Genomic DNA, 20,585 nt, shown 5'->3' with positions numbered 1-20,585 from the left:
TGTCCCAATATTTTGGGGGCTACCCCAATAAAAAAAAAAAAAAAACAGTAAATAAAAAACAGTGTTGGCTACCTCTTCCTCCTCCACCGCCGCTTCCACCTACACCGCCATGGTCACCACCTCCTCAACCTCTGGGTCACTTAGTATAAACTATGTACACAATAGCAGAGGCTTGTGAAGGCCTTTTCTCCATGCATCAGGAGTTGAGCTCAGTTTGAACAATGAAAGAGAATACCCTGCACTCCAACCCTCTCTCAAATGGATAATTCTGGTGATCCTTCTGACAGCCATGCTTTAGATTTTGATTTATGTTCTTCCGAAGCTAAAAATCAAGATTCCAACTAGTGCTATTTTATGGCTCAGCTGTATTTTTAATGTTTATGTTATTTTAAGTGATTTCCCTATCCACATTTGTTTGCAGGGCACTTGTCCTACTCTTACCCCCATTTTACTTCCTTTTGCAGCCCTTTCCAGGACTTTTTTAGAGGCATTTTAGTGCCCAAAAGTTTGGGTACCCCTTGACTTCAATGGGGTTCAGGGTCAAGTTCAATCCTGAACTGGACTTGTTTTCAAAGTTTGACGAACCCGCCAGACCCGAACATCCAGGTGTCCGCTCAACTCTAACAGACAGCACTGTCAGGTGCAAATACTCTCACAGTGGAAGCATCATAGTTCTTATTGAATTGTCATTCTTGCTTCTCTTGTAACTCAGATGTCAAATTAGGATATAAACGATGCAGACAAGTTTTCAGACGCCAGTTCATAAGGAGCTCTGCTGGACTACTACCAGTGCTTGAGCATGGTGTCACATGTTGCTGCAGAAGGAAATTTGCAAGTCTATGATTCCAATCTCCTTCAATAATTCTCTTTAATGAATCTTTGGTAGTCTGAACCATACGCTCAGCTTGACCATTTGATGATGGGTGAAATGGTGCAATCGTAACATGTCGGATAAGATTACTTGCCATGAAAATGTTGAATTCTGATTAGGTAAATTGTGCTCCATTATCAGACACAATTGTATCTGGCAACCCATGTGTAGCAAACAGCCTCCTTAGAATATTTGTGACTGAGGTAGCAAATGTAACTGGAACAACTTCTAACCATTTTGAAAAGGAGTCAACAACTTAAAAAAACATCTGTCCATGAAAAGGGCCAGCAAAATATATATGTAAATGGGACCAATGTGACCTAGTCACTTCCCAAGGATGTACTGAGGCTTTAGGTGGAGCATGATGAGTAGATTGACATGGTACACAGTTCTTCACCCACTTTTCAATAACTTCATCCATTTTATGCCACCAAACATAACTTCTGGCTTAAGCTTTCATGCAAACTATTCCAAGATGTCCTTCATGGAGAGCATGCAATACTGTAGCTTGTCCTTGCCCTGCTCAATACAGCTCATATGCCATATGGAGAAGCATCACAGATAAGGTTGAGTGATTTCTCCAAATCATAGTGTACAAGTACACTGTCAGAAGACAACTATATTTTTGCAGTGCTGAAAACGGTAGTATGAACGTCAGTCCACTTCCATGGAGCATCTTTATCTAGTAGACTATGCAGAGGTTCAGCAACAGTGGCTTTATCAGGCAGGAAAAAATGGTAAAAATTAAGCAACCTTAAGAAAGCTTGCAGTTCTTGTTTGATTATTGGAACTGGAGTTTTATGAATAGCTTCAACCTTAGAATCAGTTGGATGAATGCGTTGTGCGTCAACTCGGTAACCAAGGGAATTCACGTTGCTTACACCAAAAACACACTTTTCTTTTTTAAGTCCAGATAAGAGGTCCTCCATTAAATTCTGGAATATGCCAGGAGCAATGGAAACTCCAAACTGCAAAGGCTTTGCTCGGAAAGCTCCCTTGTGTGTTATTATGATTTGTGCATCAGCAGCCTCATCATTCACAGTTAACTGCTGGTATGCTTGAGCCATATCCAACTTGGCAAATACTTTTCCTTTTGCCAAAGTAGTATGAATTTGATTAACAGATGGAATTCCATAGGGATGCTCTTGCAATGCTTTGTTGATTGTGCATTTGTTTTCAGCACAGATTCTGACATCCCCATTTGGTTTCATCACCGGAACTATGGGTATACACCACTTTGGGTGTGTTACGGGTTCAAGTATACCTAGCCACTTAAGAAATGTATGTGTGTGTGTGTGTGTAAAATGTTTCATTTTTCTTTGATTTTCACTTCTATTACATGTATATGTATAGAGCATTTGTGTGCTTGCACCATACGAATGCCGCCAGTATTCTGCTTGGAGTTCCATGAACAGTGATTTTCAACACTGTTCGTGAAACAAACAAACTGCCGAATGGGGGACCACACAACGGGGGTCGTGTGTCTCCCATTAACTACTGCAACAATTTATCTCCAGTTTATTAATGGGTTCGTGGGTTGTCGCTGTTCGTATACCAAACACTTGGCGGCGGCCATCTTTGTACGTGAAAGCACAGCAGTGTTTGGTCGTCGAGTGCCTGGAACTAAAATCGCTGGACTTCCAGGCCATTCCTGCAAATAATTATTTCGGTAGATTAAAGCTTTTCAGACATTCTCAAGGTGCAATGTCTGTTCACCTAAAGTTGAATTTCGCATGGCGTTTGTTTATTTCTACAGGGATCTGAGCGGTAATTCACCAGATGGTGCACTCAGATCCCAGCTATATAATTCGACTAATTTCGCTCAGTATTTTACAAGTTATGGATTTTAATGTACAATTGTATGTTTTACTGTATGGAGAGGTAATGTGATTATCAGTACATTCTTACACAATTATCTCTCCTGTACAGCATGGCCTGATGGGAAAATACATTGCATGGTCAGTTTCCCACACAGTCCCCTTGATTAAAACCCCTGTAACACCAGTCCAGAAACCCCTTTCATGGGGACCTGTATAAATTGTGTCACATTGGATTAAAGCCCCAGTTGACCTCCAAGCTATGCTACCTGCATTTTACCTGTTTCATCCTGACTACCAGCGGAGATACTGTGGATTATACTACTACTCCGCTACACTCAGCATCTATTTTTGGTCTGAGAGCTAATGCAATTCTGCGAGGCTTCATACAAATTGGGGGTACTATTGAGTCTAATACAAAAGAAACAGGAGGGCCTTTAAACATGCCAAGACCTTCTTCAAAAGCTGCACTAAATTTATCAATCACATTCTGTAGAATATCTGTGGATACATTATTAACTCCAGTTAATGAAATTCCTAAGGGTTCAAACCACTCTCTACCTACCAAACTTGCTCTTTGCCCCTTAGGAATTATTAAACGTAAGTGTCCTCTGAATTTACCATAGTTTACTGGTATAAAACAAGCCCCTTTAACATCCACAGACTGTTTGTTGTAGTCCACCAGATGAATATCACAAGGTATTATTGAAGGAGAATGAGGCCATAACAATGTAAATGTCTCTTCTGAAATCAAAGAAGATGCACAGCCGTAATCTATTTCTATTTTGCACGGAACATCTTGAAGCACAATTTCAGTGTAAATCTTCAGTCCTGATGGCAAATTTTCCACTTTATTCAGATAGTCATTTGAGTAAACACCTATAGTCATTTCACTATCTGAAACGGTATGTGGAGTATTAACAGAGTGTGCTGCTGTTTGTATTGCATTCGCATTCTTATATTGGGTTTGAATTCCACTGGCTTGTCTTTGGCAAACTGTCTGTATGTGACCTGTATGTTTACATGTGTGGCAAACCGCATTTCGAAAACGACATGTATTACACCTGTGTTCCACCGCAACAATAACAAGTTCCTTTAAATGGAGCTGTGACATCAGTGCATTGTGAAATGTATTTTGATTTCACATCAGTCTTCTTCACTAGATTTATTTCAGGAGAGTTCTCCTTGTATCTCGTTTAAATGGACATATGCAGCCTCATTTGCGAGCGCTTCCTCTTGTGCAATAATAAAAGTTAAATTCTGTCTTGCAAGAAGTCTCCTCTACAGTGCTTCATCTTGCACCCCACACACAAGCCTATCCCTTAACAAGGATTCTAAATTGGTACCAAAATTGTAATTTTTAGACAACCTGCGCAGTTCTGCAATATATGCTGCAATGCTTTCACCTAGTTTCTGATTTTGTCTATTGAAATGGAAACGCCTCACTGTTTCAGATGGGGTGGGTGCTAAGTGATTTTTTAACAGTTACATAGTTACATAGTTACATAGCTGAAAAGAGGCTAGCATCCATCAAGTTCAGCCTTCCTCACATTTGTTTTCTGCTGTTGATCCAAAAGAAGGCAAAAACAGTCTGAAGCACTTCCAATTTTGCAACAAGCTAGGAAAAAAATGCCTTCTTGACCAGTGCCAGAATTTCTTCAAATGAGTAGTCTTGTCGTTTAGCAGGAGATAACAGTGAGCGGACAGTATCAAAAGTATTATATCCAATAACATTCAGTAACACAGCTCTCTTCTGAATAGCATTAACCACCTTATTAGCTTCCAGGAAAAACACTAAGCTGTCAGCATATGAGACCCATGAGGCTGGATTAGCCAGATCAAATTCCTCCATGTGTCCCAGAGAAGCATGCTGGAGATATTTGTAGATAATAGAATACCAAAAGAAACGTTTTACTTCCTCACTCAGGATGATTTTATTTCCTTTATATATATGCTGCAGTGTCCATTTACTGGAAGGTGGACTGCATAACACCCAATGCATAACATATTAATATTATTATTATTATTAGTAGTAGTAGTATTTGACCCCCGGGATTTTGCAATTCCCTAGTAAATTCTTGACAATTCACCATTAGGTGAATAACCCAGCAATCGATTCTTGATATACTGAATAAATCATATAAACTATGCAATATTGTTACAGCCATTCTATGTATCTGACTGCTATTCATTGTTCTTAGTATTCTTCCTTTCTTTGATGAATACATTAACAATCAAATGCTAAAACAAAAGCCTAAAACATAATTGTAAAGTTATAATAACATAAAAATACAAATATTTAACAAAGCACAAAGTATAGTACACAACTCTTACTAAGCAAATAGCATTGTTGCATTTTACATCAAAAAACACTTAATGACTGCTGTTTATTTGCTGTAATGATTTGGCAAGGGATAAAAATCAAATATTGGCAAGTTTTTCAGAGAACAATAGAATACTGGCAGGAGAGCAACAATAGCTTAAACTAGATGTGCATGAAAGTTCTGCAGAATAAATTAAATTAATTATCTTTTTATCCTCAATTTATCAAAAGAATTAACTGCCACGTATACTTGGAACAACTTAATTTAAACCCATAGCAATTAATAACATAAATATTACCTTGTGCTATGTTATGTAACACAGGTATATACAAAAATAATTTCTTTTGTCCTTTACGAAAGTTCTGAAAGTAATGCATTTTTAATAAAAGAAAAAAGTTGTTGTCACAACCCACTAGCAATTCACTTAATGTGTTTTTAATCCTGAAATAAAACTGGAGTTCTCATTTAAAATCTTTAAACCCAATGCATTCAAATAGTTAAGGCCACAAAAAACTTCTGTAAAACACTTGGTACAAAGAATATTCATGGCGCAATTTATTTGCCGTAAGGTCACATATAAAAATGATCTACAAAAAATTTAACCCCTCTAAAACCAAGGCTTTTTTCACAGCAGAAATAGAACAATTTGGGCATTTTTGCAACATTTATTTAAATTTAATATTACTTTTACACACCACAAATTCAGCTGTGCTTAAGAAAGGGCAGATGTTGGGCACAGAAGCACAGATTATCGCTTCATGGTTTTTATATTTTACATCACTTTTTTATTCTCTGTTACTGACAAGACAAGTACAATGTACATGTAACAGATACACCTATGTAAAGTAAGAAAAGAATACTGTGGAGGAAATAAATAAAACAGCAAATTACCCCTGTACACTGATAGTATGTAGATAAATGAACCTGGTCCTCAAAAGAGAATATGTAAATACCAAACAAATGGTTATCTACAATACAGAAAAATATAACAACAGAACATTGGGCAATATTGTATGCACTTGGAATGTGGTGAGAAAGAATCAAAATCCACTCACAAACCTAAATTGATTGTAGGCATGTCAGTAAAATAACAGAAGTCTTTGTAACGGAATCAGGACATGTAAAAGGAAAGAGAACAGTAATAGTGCAGAGTTTCTATGATCAATTCTATTTTTAATACAAGTTGCACTTACAGGATACAAAGGAAAAGTAGGCATATCACAATCTGTCAATCAGTAAGGGAAGAGCTTTTTTTTATTTTGTTTCTTGCTCAAGTTTATTTGATTTTATCGGACATTGCTCTCTATGCCCTAAGAAGATGTTTATCCAATTTTGGGATTTACTACTCTTCCCTTACCGATTGACATATTGTGATATGCCTACTTTTCGTGTGTATCCTGTAAGTGCAACTTGTATTAAAATTTTAATTGATCATAGAAACTCTGCACTATTATTGTTCTCTTTCCTCTTACATGTCCTGATTCCATTACAAAGACTTTTATTTTACTGACATGCCTACAATCAATTTGGGTTTGTGAGTGGATTTTTTTTCTTTCTCACCACATTCCAAGTGTATACAATATTGCCCAATGTTATTTTGCTATATTTTTCTGTATTGTAGATAACCATTTGTTTGGTATTTGCATATTGACAAGACAAGGGCAGTATTGCCAAAAATACATTTCAGTACACATTTGAAATTGTCCACATAATATTCACAAAGCAAAAGCATATACATTTGTACAACAAATTGCGGTTAAACCATCAGCTTATGACAAATATAAACCAGCTGAGTAAAGGGGCATGTTTTAGGGATCCAGAGATCAAAAATGAGGGTGAACTAGTTACGTGACGGGTTTCTGCGCTCAGAACTGGCCCACAATTTCCATATCTTCAAAAGACTGAGAAGTGGAACCCAAGATTCTGTTGGACATCTTTTCACAGTTACATGTTAAATGCAAGAAATATACCACAGGTTACATTGGAGTGATTTCCAATGAATTCCAGTGTCTTGCCTGATTATTATTACTGATACAAGAATATGATAAATTCATTGTTTTGTTTGTTTCTTAAGATTGAAAGGGAGCATGTCTAGTTACTTAGCGCCTCCACCCACCACTCATGGCAGGGGCCGTGGGGGAGAAAATAGGTCCCCCCCATTGATATTTAGGGCCCCCACCTGCCATTCATCTGTGGGGACCAAAGGTGGAGAAGACAATGCAAAAAGTGTTCAGAAATGGTTTGAGGAACATGACACAGAGTTAAAGGTTTTGCCTTGGTCTCCAAATTCCCTAGATCTCAATCTGATTGAGCATCTGTGGGATATTTTGGAACAATAAATCTGATCCATGTAAGGCCCACAACACAACTTGCTGGACTTAAAGGACCTGTTGCAATGCCTTGCTGCCAGATACCACAGGACATGTTCAGAGATCCTGTGGAGTCTATGCTTTGAGGCATCATAGCCGTTTTGGCAGCACGAGGGAAGTCCTACCCAAAGTGTGCCATCTCAATATTTTGGAAACATTCATAACCTGCAGTTTACTATTTTGTCTTATACATACATACATGTGGTTTCCTTTCTGGCACAACTGAGATCCCGTGCAGAAAATCAATCATTGTGGCAGGAATCTACCACCTAACTAGCTCCCCAGTGCATTCCCTATCTGACATAGCCCATCTCCTTAGTAAAACCATAGCTCAAAACCCCAAAAATTTACTTTTGGTCTTTGGAGATGTTAATATTATTGTCTGAATCCTAAAAATAATAGTTTTTGCTCACTGTTTAAGACTTTGCAGCTAACGCAATTAATCTACTCCCCAACTCTGCATAAACATTAAGAGCCACAACCATACCCTGCTAGATTGGATTCTCTCCACTTCTCTTGATAGAATCCAGGAGGCAGGTGTTCTCCCTAACAGTTTCAGTGATCATTTCTTAGTGTACTGCGTGCGCAAAATAAAGGCTACTAAATCCTCTCCCAAGGTTAAAATCACCAGGTCCTTCAAAAAAATGTAATCTTGAATCCTTTCTAAATGACATCAAGAACCTCCCATGGCACAGATTAAACTTTAGCACAGATGTAGACTGTGCAGTTGAATTCTTTCAGTCTGAACTCCAACAAGTTTGGAATTTGCATGCCCCGTTGCGTAAGGTGAGAGTAAAACGGGCACAAAAGAATTGGATCACAGCTGACCTCATCCAAATCTACCAGTTTTGTCAAATATTGACCTCATCCAAATCTACCAGTGTGGTCAAAGTTCAAGCGTACTGGCTCTATGAACGATCACTGTGCATATAGAAAATGGTAAAATATATGCACAAAACAAACAAAATTGGCCAAGGATCAATATTTCCATGAAAATCTGAATAACATATCAAACCTTAGAAACTTTTGGAAAGTCATAAATAAATTACAAACTCCCAAATCTACTCCCAACCATCAACTATCAAAGTGGATAACCAAACCCTGCAACTTCCCTTTGATGCAGCAAATGCCTTTAACAATTATTTTGTCGGATGCTCCACTACCCTGTTGCCAAGCTAATAAATGACACACATCCTGAAACTACAAATGTGGATCAGGCCCCACTAAATTTGCAAAGAACCAATATAGATAAGTTCAATTTTAGACCTGTACCTATTAGTGTCATTAAGAAACACCTTAGTAATCTAAAAATGAAAAGCCAGTCTGGACCTGATGAAATCCCAGCATTGCTGTTGAAGTTCAGTGCGCCGGCAATTGCTAAACCTGTCACAAACCGAATTAACGGATTCTTGGTGTCTGGATACATACCCAAACTTCGGAAGACTGCGAGAGTAGTGCCTATCCATAAAAGTGGTGCCACTACTTTGGTTTCTAACTTTTGCCCAATATCATTGCTCCCAGTGTCCATACGCAACTATGTGAGTATTACCAACAATCTAACTATCTGACCCCTGATCAATCGGGTTTTTGCCCAAATCACTCCATTACAACTGCCCTCTTAAAAGTTTGCAATTACATGCAAACTGGCATGGAACAAGGAGACCTAACTGGAGATATTTTCCTTGATTTTGCAAAGGCTTTTGACACAGCAGACCACAACAATCTACTGCACAAACAAAAAAACTATTGATGCATGTCCGCTAGCCTGGTTTTGATCATATGTATCAGATCGCTCATAATATGTGTTCATTTCTGACAGTGACTCCCTCCCTCTCCCAGTCATGTATGGTGTTCTCCAAGGTTCCATTCCTGCCCCCCTACTATTCACATTATTTATAAATGATCTGCCTAATGTCTTCAAATCCTTAAATGTAGACATGTACGCAGACGACACAGTAATCTATGCACGCAAATCCAATGAACTGCAGCTTGAGGCTGTGCTCTAAGACCAGTTTACAGAGGTAGAAAAGTGGATCGCAAAAAAAACAAACTCTTCCTAAACACTGACAAAACTGTCACAATGATCTTTGGAACAATACCTAAATTACACTATTCCCACCTATCCATCAAAACAAAATCAACTAGCACACTGACCGCAGTCTGATACTTAGGTATGCTGTTAGACCCCAATCTATCTTTTGGCCACCACATAAAAAAACTTGCATCTAAACTTTATCCAAAACTAGGGGCCCTGTTCAGCAACAAAAGCCCTACAGTAAAGAAAAAGTTTGTACAGCAAATGCTGATGCCCACCTTAATAAACTTAATACATTGTATAAGTCGTTCTGCTTTGTAACTTTTGTAACTTTGGGCTCCCACCTGCCACTCATGGGTGGGGGCCAAAGGGAGAAAGACAATAGGTCCCCCATTTTGCCCCCCCCCCCCAACGTTCATGGGTGGGGACCTGTAGGGGACATTAGGTCCCTCCCATTATTTATTTTATTAAGGTCCCCACCTGCCGATCATGGGTGGGCCTAGGGGTGAGACTAAGTCCCCCCATTTTATATTAATAGCCCCCACCTGCGTGTAACACGGGTGGGGGCCAGGGGGCATTATGTCCCCCCCATTTTAGTTATTTGGGTTCCCCACCATGGGGGAAAGGAGGGACCAAAATGTTCTCACAGTAAAGTGAGAGCAAGGTCCCTGGATATAAATCAGTATCTTATATAGAAGTGATAGAGAGCTACAGTAAGAGTATGTGTAACCAATTATTATAGCAAAAACAATAACAATGTGGCAATATGAAAAAGTAGCTATTTAGATCAGTAACAGAGCCTTGTAGGGCTATTCCATATTGCAACATTGTTATTGTTTTTGCTATAACTATTGGTTTCATGTACTCTTAACTTAGTTCTCTATCACTCCTATATAAGATACTGATTTAAATACAGTTTTAAATAACAGCGAGCAGCCACTGGCATTCGGGAGGATTTAACCTTCCTTTTAATAATATGGGGGTCATAGTGACCCCCATAGGTTTTAATACAGGGGGTTAGGAATTGTTAATATTTAAGGAGGGAGCTGGTAGTGCTGCCGGCTCCATCCTTGCTTCTTTTTTTTGGTGCATGCGCAGTGTTATTTTCGTCCTAATAGACGAAAACAAATATTTTACCGAATTTCATCAGAAAAACAAATGTTTTACTGACGAAATTCGAAATGGACAAATTAAATTTTTATTTAGTACGAATTCATTCCTACAAAACTTCAATTTCACTGGTGCACATGTCTAAATCAGTTATTCACTTTACTTGTCAGTGGTATTACAGTTGTGGCTGATCAGTGTATACTATGGTTTTTTATATTACCTGGTGCTTTCGTGTCTGGCAAACATCTGTTGGAAATATACATCTTCTTGAGTAATGCACAATTGTAGATTATACTAGCTTTAGTGTAACTATAATCTTAATTTTATTAATGACAGGAGGCGAATATTTGCTTAAGTCTCTCTTTACTAGAACTCCACAGCAGCACATTAACAGAGAGAAAAACACCAGAGACAAAAACATAAGGCGTCTATAAAAGGCTCCTCCTAACCAACCATTTCCTCTTTCAAGCTGCGACAAAACATAAGGTACACAAAAATGCAATAACTAATAAAAGGAAGAAACATAACACAATAATGAACGCCGTCTGTAAAAGGACTTTGAATGACAGATGGAATCTAGCGCTTCATCCAGCGAAACCGTCGATTCTATGAAATATAGTCGAACCATTACACTGAAACGAGAAAAACAGAGTCAAAAACACTGATTAGTGAATGAAATGTACTGAGAAAACATAAATCCCACAGTACAGTACTGATAGTACAAAAACATAAAAGCCCAGTATATAATTACTGACAATACCAAAATAACAGACACCTCCCCCAACTTCCCTAGGTAGCACCCTAGACTACCATAACTAGCCCAGGCGACTCAACAACCCGAAGAAACCAACCAACAATCGATCTAAACAAAGGGAGGGAAAGGAAAAACCGGGTGGGAAATATTCGCCTCCTGTCATTAATAAAATTAAGATTATAGTTACACTAAAGCTAGTATAATCTACAATTTTATATCATGACAGGAGGCTTCATATTTGCTGTTTTAACGCTCCGACAGCAAAATCAAAGAAACAAGGTCCGACGATCTAACGTAAAACTGGCGAAAAAACTCCTCACGGGACTGGACCGCCGCACTCAATACGCCCCGAAGAGATACGCCCACCAAGGAACCTGGAAGCCGCGGCGCCTCTAACCGAATGCCTTCAAAGGTCGTATTCACCCTCGCCAGTGTCAAAACCCATCAAATATAGCGAGTCGGGACAGGGGCGAAGGGCCGGACATCAGAAACACGCCTGAACGAAAAACCAGACCCAACCAAGCTGGCAAACACAACCGAAATCTGGTGAAGGGAAAAGCCATGGAAATCCGGCCAAATCTTGAAGAAACGCTAAAACCATACTTACCTCCCAGAGGGAAGTGTATTCAGGCACCGGAGGACATGCCAGCCTCATCCCACGTAGAATTCTGCAGGCCAGTGGGTCCTGACCGATGGGAAAAACACCTCCAAGCGGAACATGCGCCGCTGAGATAACTAACTAAGACACTAAAACCGAACGGCACAAGCGTCCCCAAAGCAAAGAGGAGGGACAAGAAAATTCAGCACGTAGGTCACAGGGCTTGTAAAGGGTTCGGTATCCCGTCCCAAGCACCCCATGAAATCCATGCTGAGAGGTAACATCACCTCGTCCTGGGAGCCCAGGAATCGCAGAGAAGGTTCCTGTCCGATAGCGATAACGCCTCGACATTCCAGCTACCCCTGAAAGAGTCCAAGAGGAGTATTCGAGAGGACGGTAAGAGAAGAGGATCCTGACAGGAAGGATCCAGAAGCCCCGAGAACCAGTCCGACTCGGCCATAGCGGAGTCAACAACACAAAGGACACACGCCGACATCGAACTTGAGGTAATATCCAAGGAATCGTGCGAACGGAGGAAAAGCCTAAGCTTCCTGCGAAAAAAACATACCTGTAGACAAACGTGGCCACCGCCGTGTATGCTGGGTCAGGGAGCCAACCGAAATACGTCCGCAACTGATGGTCATCCCGGAGGCGAATAGAGTCTCCGTGAACGAAAACTAGCAACGTTCGAGTACGAGGAAGATGGGTCGAAAGAGTGTCCAGTCCTTGGAATTCTTCCAATGTCTGGAGAACCAATCCGCCGTCAGGTTCGAATCCCACGGCAGATAATCTGCCCGTAAGGTGATGTAGCGCTGAACGCTGACCCCTTCGTCACCTCCGCCAGTGTGCGAGACCGAGTGCCCCCCCAGCGGTCGGTATATAGCACCGCGGAGATCTCTTCCATCCGAAGGAGGACGTAGTAGTCCGACAGGTGACTTGCCCAGTTCCGAAAAGCCAACGAAACCGCAAGCAATTCCAGGTAATTGAAGTGGAACTCTGATTCTTTGTCCGGCCACGGGCCGCCCGCGGACCCGGCCCGCATGTGGTACCCCAACCCCAAAGGCTCGTATCCGATTCCAGCATGAAACCCGGAGTTGGTCCGCACATTGTCTCGTCGTTCCAGGCGGTCCTGCGCAGAAGCCACCAGCGCAGTCCGGCCTCCACGTCCGGGGACAGAGAAATCACCTGGTCCGGAGAGGGTCCCGTACGTGGAAAAAGAGCCTTCGGCCGTTGCATGGTCCTGCAGAGAGGCGGCCAGGCCACCTTGCCTGCATCGAGGCTGAGCGGAGGACCACCACGCGATCAAACAGTCGAAGGGGAATCCGGTCTTGCCATAATATCCGTTTCAGCACCTCCCGGACGGTCATCATCTTTGCCAAAGGCAGTCGGAGAATGCATTCCGGCGCATCGACCTCAACACCCAAGAAACTCCACCATCTTGGAAGGTTCCAAAGCTGATTTCTCCATATTGGCTATAAATCCCAGGTGCTTCAACAAGGAGATCGCCGAGCACGGTCGATATCTGAGCCTGGAGGGATTTTCGCAGAGGACCCGCAAGCCGTCCGGAAATATAGGAACGGACGCCCTCTGAGCAGAATCGGGCGACCACAGGCGTCAAAAGCTTGTGAAGCACCGAGAGGTCTAACTGAGGCCGAATGGGAGGCATGTGAATTGGTGAAGGACACCACTCCAGGTGAAGCGGAGCAACCTGTGACAGTCCTCGTCCACCAGGACGGAGAGGTAAGCATCCCTCAGGTCTAGTCTCATGAATGAGTCTCCTGGCCGGAGAAAGGTCCCAAAGGAGTTGAACGCCCTCCAACTTGAAGTGATCATAGGCGATGAAGGTTCCTGCAAATTGATCACTGGGCGGAACCCCCCGACTTCACCTGCACTAGAAAGAAATTTTCAAGTTGAGGACAGCGCCTATGGCGAGCAGAGAGCGAACCTCCGAACCTATCAAGGACCGATGATCTCTTGCGATGAGGGGGATTCTTGGAGGTCCAACCTGCTTCGGCGGGAAGTGGAAGTCCATGACATAACCCCGTCCGAAGGACCCATGCAGCTTTGCAATAGAGGGGACCGAGAGTGGCAGGAGTTGCACTCACCCGTAGGAAGTCTTGCCCGCCCTCTAGCCCGGTATCCATGACCCCCATCCGCACTCCGCAGGGGGTCTGGGCTGGTATGATGGAGAAAAGGACGGGCCACGGGATCTGCGCGGGTCCGAAGATCATCCGGGATAGTAGTGAGTGAAACACCTTCATTATAAAGGATCGTGCCTTATCCAGGGAAGCAAAGAAATTGATGCGTATTCCTTAGTTCCTTAATGAAAGGTTCCCCGGACAGCAGGAATTTGGCCAGGGGCCCAATTCTATGGACCCCATTTCCGATAGCTCGTCGTCCATACGGAACAGAGTTGGTGTCATGCGTTCAATGCAGAGAGCGACTTTAGCATTGCCAGAAGGCAGATGGGGCGTAGCGCCCAATACCGCGTGACGGCCGGATCCAGGCACGTACCGTCCGTGCAGGCCGCGTCCGTCAGGGTCAACGTCCTGCCCAAAGGGGCCTAGCCTATCCAGCCTTTTAACTTGCGTTCAGCGAAAGGCTACGCTTGACCCCATTCTTGGGGTTCCGGCCAAGCACGTTTCAGGCACGAGGCCACCAGGGGGAAAAATCCGGGGCCCCCGCCACCTTGTCCGGCAGGACGGCCAGGGGCATACCGCACGTAGTCTCTCGCGGGCCCCCCTTTCCAGGGGTCTACAAACCCAGCAGCGCGACCATTCTGAGGACCTGGGGTGCCGGATAGAGCGAGGGTCAGACAGAGGTTCACTCTTAGCATCTAGAAAAGTGTCGTCTCCTGGCCCCACCGTGGGGTCTCTGTGCATCTTCATCCTTCTAGCGCCAACCTGGGTAAACACCACGGTCCTCGTCCCAAACATCTCCTTCCATTGTAGGGACTTGGTCAGCCCGCCAGTCAACCAGTACGGCCATGGTATGGGGGGGCAGGGAGGCCTCCTCCTCTGCGCCCGATAGATGGTGGTGCCAGGCCGGCGAGGTCGATAACCTCGAACCATGTCGCTTCGCCGGAGCCTTGCCCTTCCGGGAGCGTGGTCCAGGGCCGTCACCCTTCCAATAGCGCAATTGCGCACTTGCCTGCTCTCTCCCATGAGAGTCTGACTCAGCCGAGTCGTCTGCCAAGCTGGGGTCCTTCTTGCACCCCTGCACAGAGGGGATTGAGGGAGGGCCCTAGCCAGGGCTGTCTCCACAGAGGCGGACCCCGCCGCATCCATCAATGCCTGCAAACTTTGCTCCTGTGCAGAGGCCTCCATAATATCCGAGATGATGATACGTGCTACCTAAGGAGATAGAAAACAGGTAACACTAGCAGGCAGTAGGGGCAGCACCCCTATAGTTGGCAGAGGCAAGTAGTAAACGCATGCCAGCTCCACAAACAGGGGTCCAGGTAATGGAGCCGCCGGCCCAGAAGCATGCATAATATGGCACTGACAGCACAGGCCAAATCATGGGGCACAGACAAAGCTGGCCAATCAAGGGGCACTGACAGAGCAGGCCAATCATAGGGGCACGGACGAAGTCGGCCAATATATGGGCACGGGTGGCACCGGCCCAGTGGTACATGGAGGCAGGAAATCCTTCAAGGAGGCATACAGAAATAACTTGGCCACTAGGTCGTGTAGGGTACAGCTGAAACAGGGTCCCCAGATAAGTACCAGGTTGGTGGGGTGTAGGGTAATCACAACGGGCCCCATGTAGGGTGCATGTAAATCCATTGTAGCAAACAATCCTAGAGCAATCCAGGCAGCAGGCCGTAGGGCAAGTAGAGAGTGGCACAGAAAATTACATGCTGCAGAAAACTGCAGTGAACAGTGATGTGGGCAATATGTACTACAGTGCAACATGCACTGGTATAGGAGAGACATGCACAAAAAAACACAGGAGTGGTACCTGTAGAGGGCACCCGGGTCTGAACCAGGGACCCCATGGGAAACCACCATGTGGGATATAATGATATTGTCACTACTGAGCTAACCCCCCACTGAGCGAAGGAAAACTGAAAATATACCCCCACTAGGGGATGGGGCAAAGGATTGGGCAGCCCAAACATAGGAACAAAGAAGGGGTTATGCGCCTTTAAGTGCTGAGGAGAAGAACCCCGCAGCATGCCCAGCCCAGAGCCGCGCACCCCGGGTCCGACCACGTGGTCGCGGGGAAATGCGCTCGAGAGCAGAAGCTCTCGGGTAGACATGAGGCTCCCTGTGCCCGCTCCACGCCGACCGCTGGAGAGCAAAATGCGAGCGGCGGCGCGAGCAGGACAGGGAGGTAGGAGATGAGTCCCGCTCGGCGGCAAAAGCCGGCGGGCGGGAATCCACACATGGGGCCGCCGGAGTCTTTCTCCGCGTCCCCGGCGGTCGGCACGGGAGGCGGTCGGACGACTGCTTCCCGGCGACCAGCCACAAAAGCAAAACAAGGAAGGGAAAAACATACAGAACATAAAGAAAAAACGTAAAATGAGTAAACATAAAACACAGACACCCGAAGTAAAGGGGGGAGAAAAACGCCAGAAGGAAAGAAAACTGCCAAATAGGAAAAACTGTACAAGCAATAGAAAAAATAGAAGAACTGTAAGAAAAACACAGCAATAAGTAACCCAAATCAATAGGCAATAAACACACAGCCACCCATATAATACAGGAGGCAGTGGTACTCTGACCTGTACTGTCCGCGGAGCAGCAAAGAAAGAGGAAATGGTTGGTTAGGAGGAGCCTTTTATAGACGCCTTATGTTTTTGTCTCTGGTGTTTTTCTCTCTGTTAATGTGCTGCTGTGGAGTTCTAGTAAAGAGAGACTTAAGCAAATATGAAGCCTCCTGTCATGATATAAAATTATTGACCCATGGAAGATCTTGCTGTCTTGCAGGATTTTTAATAGACTCTATTTTGTACTCTGGCTCAAATTTAGCACTGATGTGGTAGATGTAAGTGCAAGGAACCAAAGATGGACAAGTATTAGAATCCAGTGCAGAGAACAATAAAATGAATGCCAAAAAACTGAAAATGGTGTGGTGTGGTAATTTAATAACCTTGGGGTACTTCCTTATATTTGTAACTCACAATCCACATACAATATCACATATATGCAGTTCCAATCTTTAATTACTTAAAGCAAATAAAAGCATAATTTAGTGTAAAACCATGTACAGTTGTAATCAAAATTATTAACACCCATTGGAAATCAGGTTTATTGTCCAAATTTACAGACTTTCAGCTGTTTGAAATGAACAAATCAAAACACAACTAATTGAAATAACTCAACACAATGAATGCTTCAAGTGATTTACTCCAATTTAACTGGAAAATGCAACTTATAATGACTTCTCCAGTCTCAAAATGATTCAATCCGTTCATGGCAAGCATCTTTAGTACTTGAGTCAAATGATATGCATAGCCAGCCACAATCTACTGGCAGCGTTACTGATGATCCTTAGCTTCAGTAATATCCTTGGGTTTGCATGCTGCGACTGCCTTCTTCAAATTCCACCAGAGATTTTCTATGGGGTTCAAGTCAAGTGACTGTAAAGATCATATATGGTGACCAATACTAGTCCGCAATCTGGTCCAAAACATAGGGACAATGTCCAACTTCCATGCTCATATTTATCTTTCCAGTGGTCCAGTACAGTTGGTGATATAGCTAGAATATATAAAATGCCCTCCATTTAAATGCACATATTGAAACAGTGTGAGGATGGTGGAAACCAAAAACATGGCCGCTGAGGCTCATTCTGTCAACTAGAAAGTGGTGCATATACGCAGACTTGCAATGTTTAGGTACACTATGTTTAACATCCTTATTTGCTACTGCTCTTAGATGTTCTAGTATGCATTTCCTACGAGTTGTATTTGTCCATCCAATATACTTAGCATGGACACTGGAGTAAATAAATCACATTCTTGGTTGTACAATTAATAAAATGTTTAATTATGAAATACTCTCCAGTGTTAGTGCTTGTAAACTTGACAGACATAGAGAGGTGTTTACACATTTTCCAATTACCGCATCTATAAAAAAACTTTGGTTTTAGGAAAAAAACAGAGACCTGGTTTTCAATAAGCAAGACAAACCCTTTGGTTTTGGTGTTAAAACCTGTCTTAAAACACCATATTGTGACAATACTGGCCAGCATTTACACAAAGCTCTCTCAATCCATTTACATTTTTGGTGGTGTAGTGTTCGGAAAGCTAAATTAAAGTCACATTGTGTGTTATTGACAATCCTATTGTACTTCTCTATAGGTATCTCATCTAATTACATATGGAATCTCTAATTTTATGTAATATGCCCCTAGGATGATATGTATGAACACACCTATATTTACGAAGCGTCCTTTCAGAATGTTCGTAAGCCACTGACGGTGATGACAGCTATTCAAATCTATAAAACTATTTTTGTCATTAGATTTAAAAAAGGTCTTATTACAAATATGATCATTCTGTATTTAAAACAGAATATCCAAAAAGCTAATGCTGGTAGGATGAATTTCTAAAACACATTTTGAAACTTGATTATTATTTTAAATATAAATTTTAAAAAAGTTCAGAATGTGGGCAATACCAGATAATGACAACATTATCTATGTATCTCTTACAGAGCACCAGGTTTAACATCCAGCCAGACTCAACTCAGCTGTGGGCATCCTTCCACATAAAGAGGCGACATAGGTGGGTGAAAAACTGGTGCCCCCATCACTGTGCCACAAGTCTGTGAATGAAATGTATTCTCAAATAAAAAAAATAAGTGTTTTAATATAAAAAATACATACTAAAATAAACAAATCTTGTTTGTCATCCAAATTCTGATCCTCCTGTAACACCTTCAAATGGCCGCCAGACCCTTGTCAGGATATATAACAATATACAAAGATGAAACCTCTATCATTGTCCACATGTATGTGCTTTTCCACTGTATATCTTTCTGATGTTCAATATATGACCTGTGTCCCTTATATAGGACTTGGTGAAAAGAACATAGTTTTGAAGGTTAAAGTCTTCATATTGGGATAAATTAGCCATAAGACTCAAAATACCACTAACAATAAGTCTGCCCTGTGGTTTATCTAAAGACTTGTAGACCTTAAATAATAATAGACGGCCAGTCTGGGATGTGCATTATAAAACAATTTAATTTTTCTAATTTTCCTCTATTTAAAATGTTTGAGTCTCTCCCCTTATTGAGCAAGTAGAATCCTTTGGAAATATGCAGTATGGTGTGCTGTTATTCAGAACCTGTGGGGCCTCCATAATATACACTTCATTTAAGTACCACCACAGTCCCCCCTCCCCCCTGTCAGCTTCCTTAAACATAATATCATGCCTACGGAATAATTTTTTAAAAGCTAGTCTCTCATTTCTACTTAAATTATTATTACAATATTTTCTAGATTCAATATTCTCAAATCTTTTAAAAGTATGCTACTAAAAACTTGCAAATTTTCTTTTTTTTTTTTTTTTAAAGTGACTTCATAGTTAATTCTCTTAAGTATCTGTATGCATCCGTAAATAAATTAAAACCATTAGGATTATTACTAGGGAAACATTTTAAACCTCTTGCTAAAATTCTTAGTTCATGCAAATCAAATTGAGCCTTAGACAAATTAATATCATCATGATCTATTTTCCTCTCTTGTGATCCTCCTGAGTCTTTGATTGTGTTATCTCCCCTTCTTCCATTTCTTGCAGATTCATCACATGCCTCCTCATTTTGGAGTATCAAGGGGGCAAAAAACAGTTGCTTAGTTGTAAGGAGAAAAATAAATATGTGTACAGATCACAAAGATTAGCACTGGTACTTTGTAGAAAAAATGAAACTGGAGACATAAAACCAGAGCAAGAAAGAAAGAGTAAAGGAAATGTAAGACCCTTACTACCATAAGTAGTTCCAAACCAAGGATAGCAAAGGACCCCTGGAGGCATTTAGCCCTGTATAATGAAGTAGCAAAAACCTATGCTGATAAATTGTCACAGGGAGTCCACACCCTTTCATATGTAGGCAAAGATGTATGTAGCATTACAGTGAGTATGTCCACTAGACAAGTATCATTTATTTTAACAATAACCTCCTTCAATGTAAGGGAATCAGACCGTAACCATTAAGAATCCTAGGCCCAAAGAGCCATCAAGGTGATTATTGTATAGCTTCTGCAGGTGGGAAGGGAAGCCATCTAATGGTCTAAACAACAATAAGGGTCAAGGGCCCAATGGGAATAGTCTGTGAAAGCTGTGAATGAGAAGGTCTTGAATGCAGTGCCTGTAATCAACCACCTTAGGACTTGTCCACCACATGTACTCATACATGCCTTCATTCCCACATAGCTTACAGTATAAGCCTGAGATTGTCTTACCCATACATAACAGTATTTCAGGTGCTGGTTTACAAATGCATTATAATTTTATACATCTGTTCCTGGTGTTGAACACAAATGGTAGACCTTTCTTGCCACCTCCCAAATCTTCTCCTATACTGTTTCCTTTCTAAAGTTTTATTATTAAAATTAATTTCCAATATCTGGCAATATGTGAATTAAACCCAGATGCTAGTGTAAGAACAAAGCACAACATAGATTGGTAAGATAAGCCCCACCTTAAGCACACCATGATCATACAGCTTCTCAAAAAAAGTAATCTCCACTCTAC

This window comes from Pelobates fuscus, chromosome 1 (genome assembly GCF_036172605.1).
Source record: "Pelobates fuscus isolate aPelFus1 chromosome 1, aPelFus1.pri, whole genome shotgun sequence".
Lineage (NCBI taxonomy): Eukaryota > Metazoa > Chordata > Amphibia > Anura > Pelobatidae > Pelobates > Pelobates fuscus.
Note: the sequence above shows the minus strand (reverse complement) of the source record.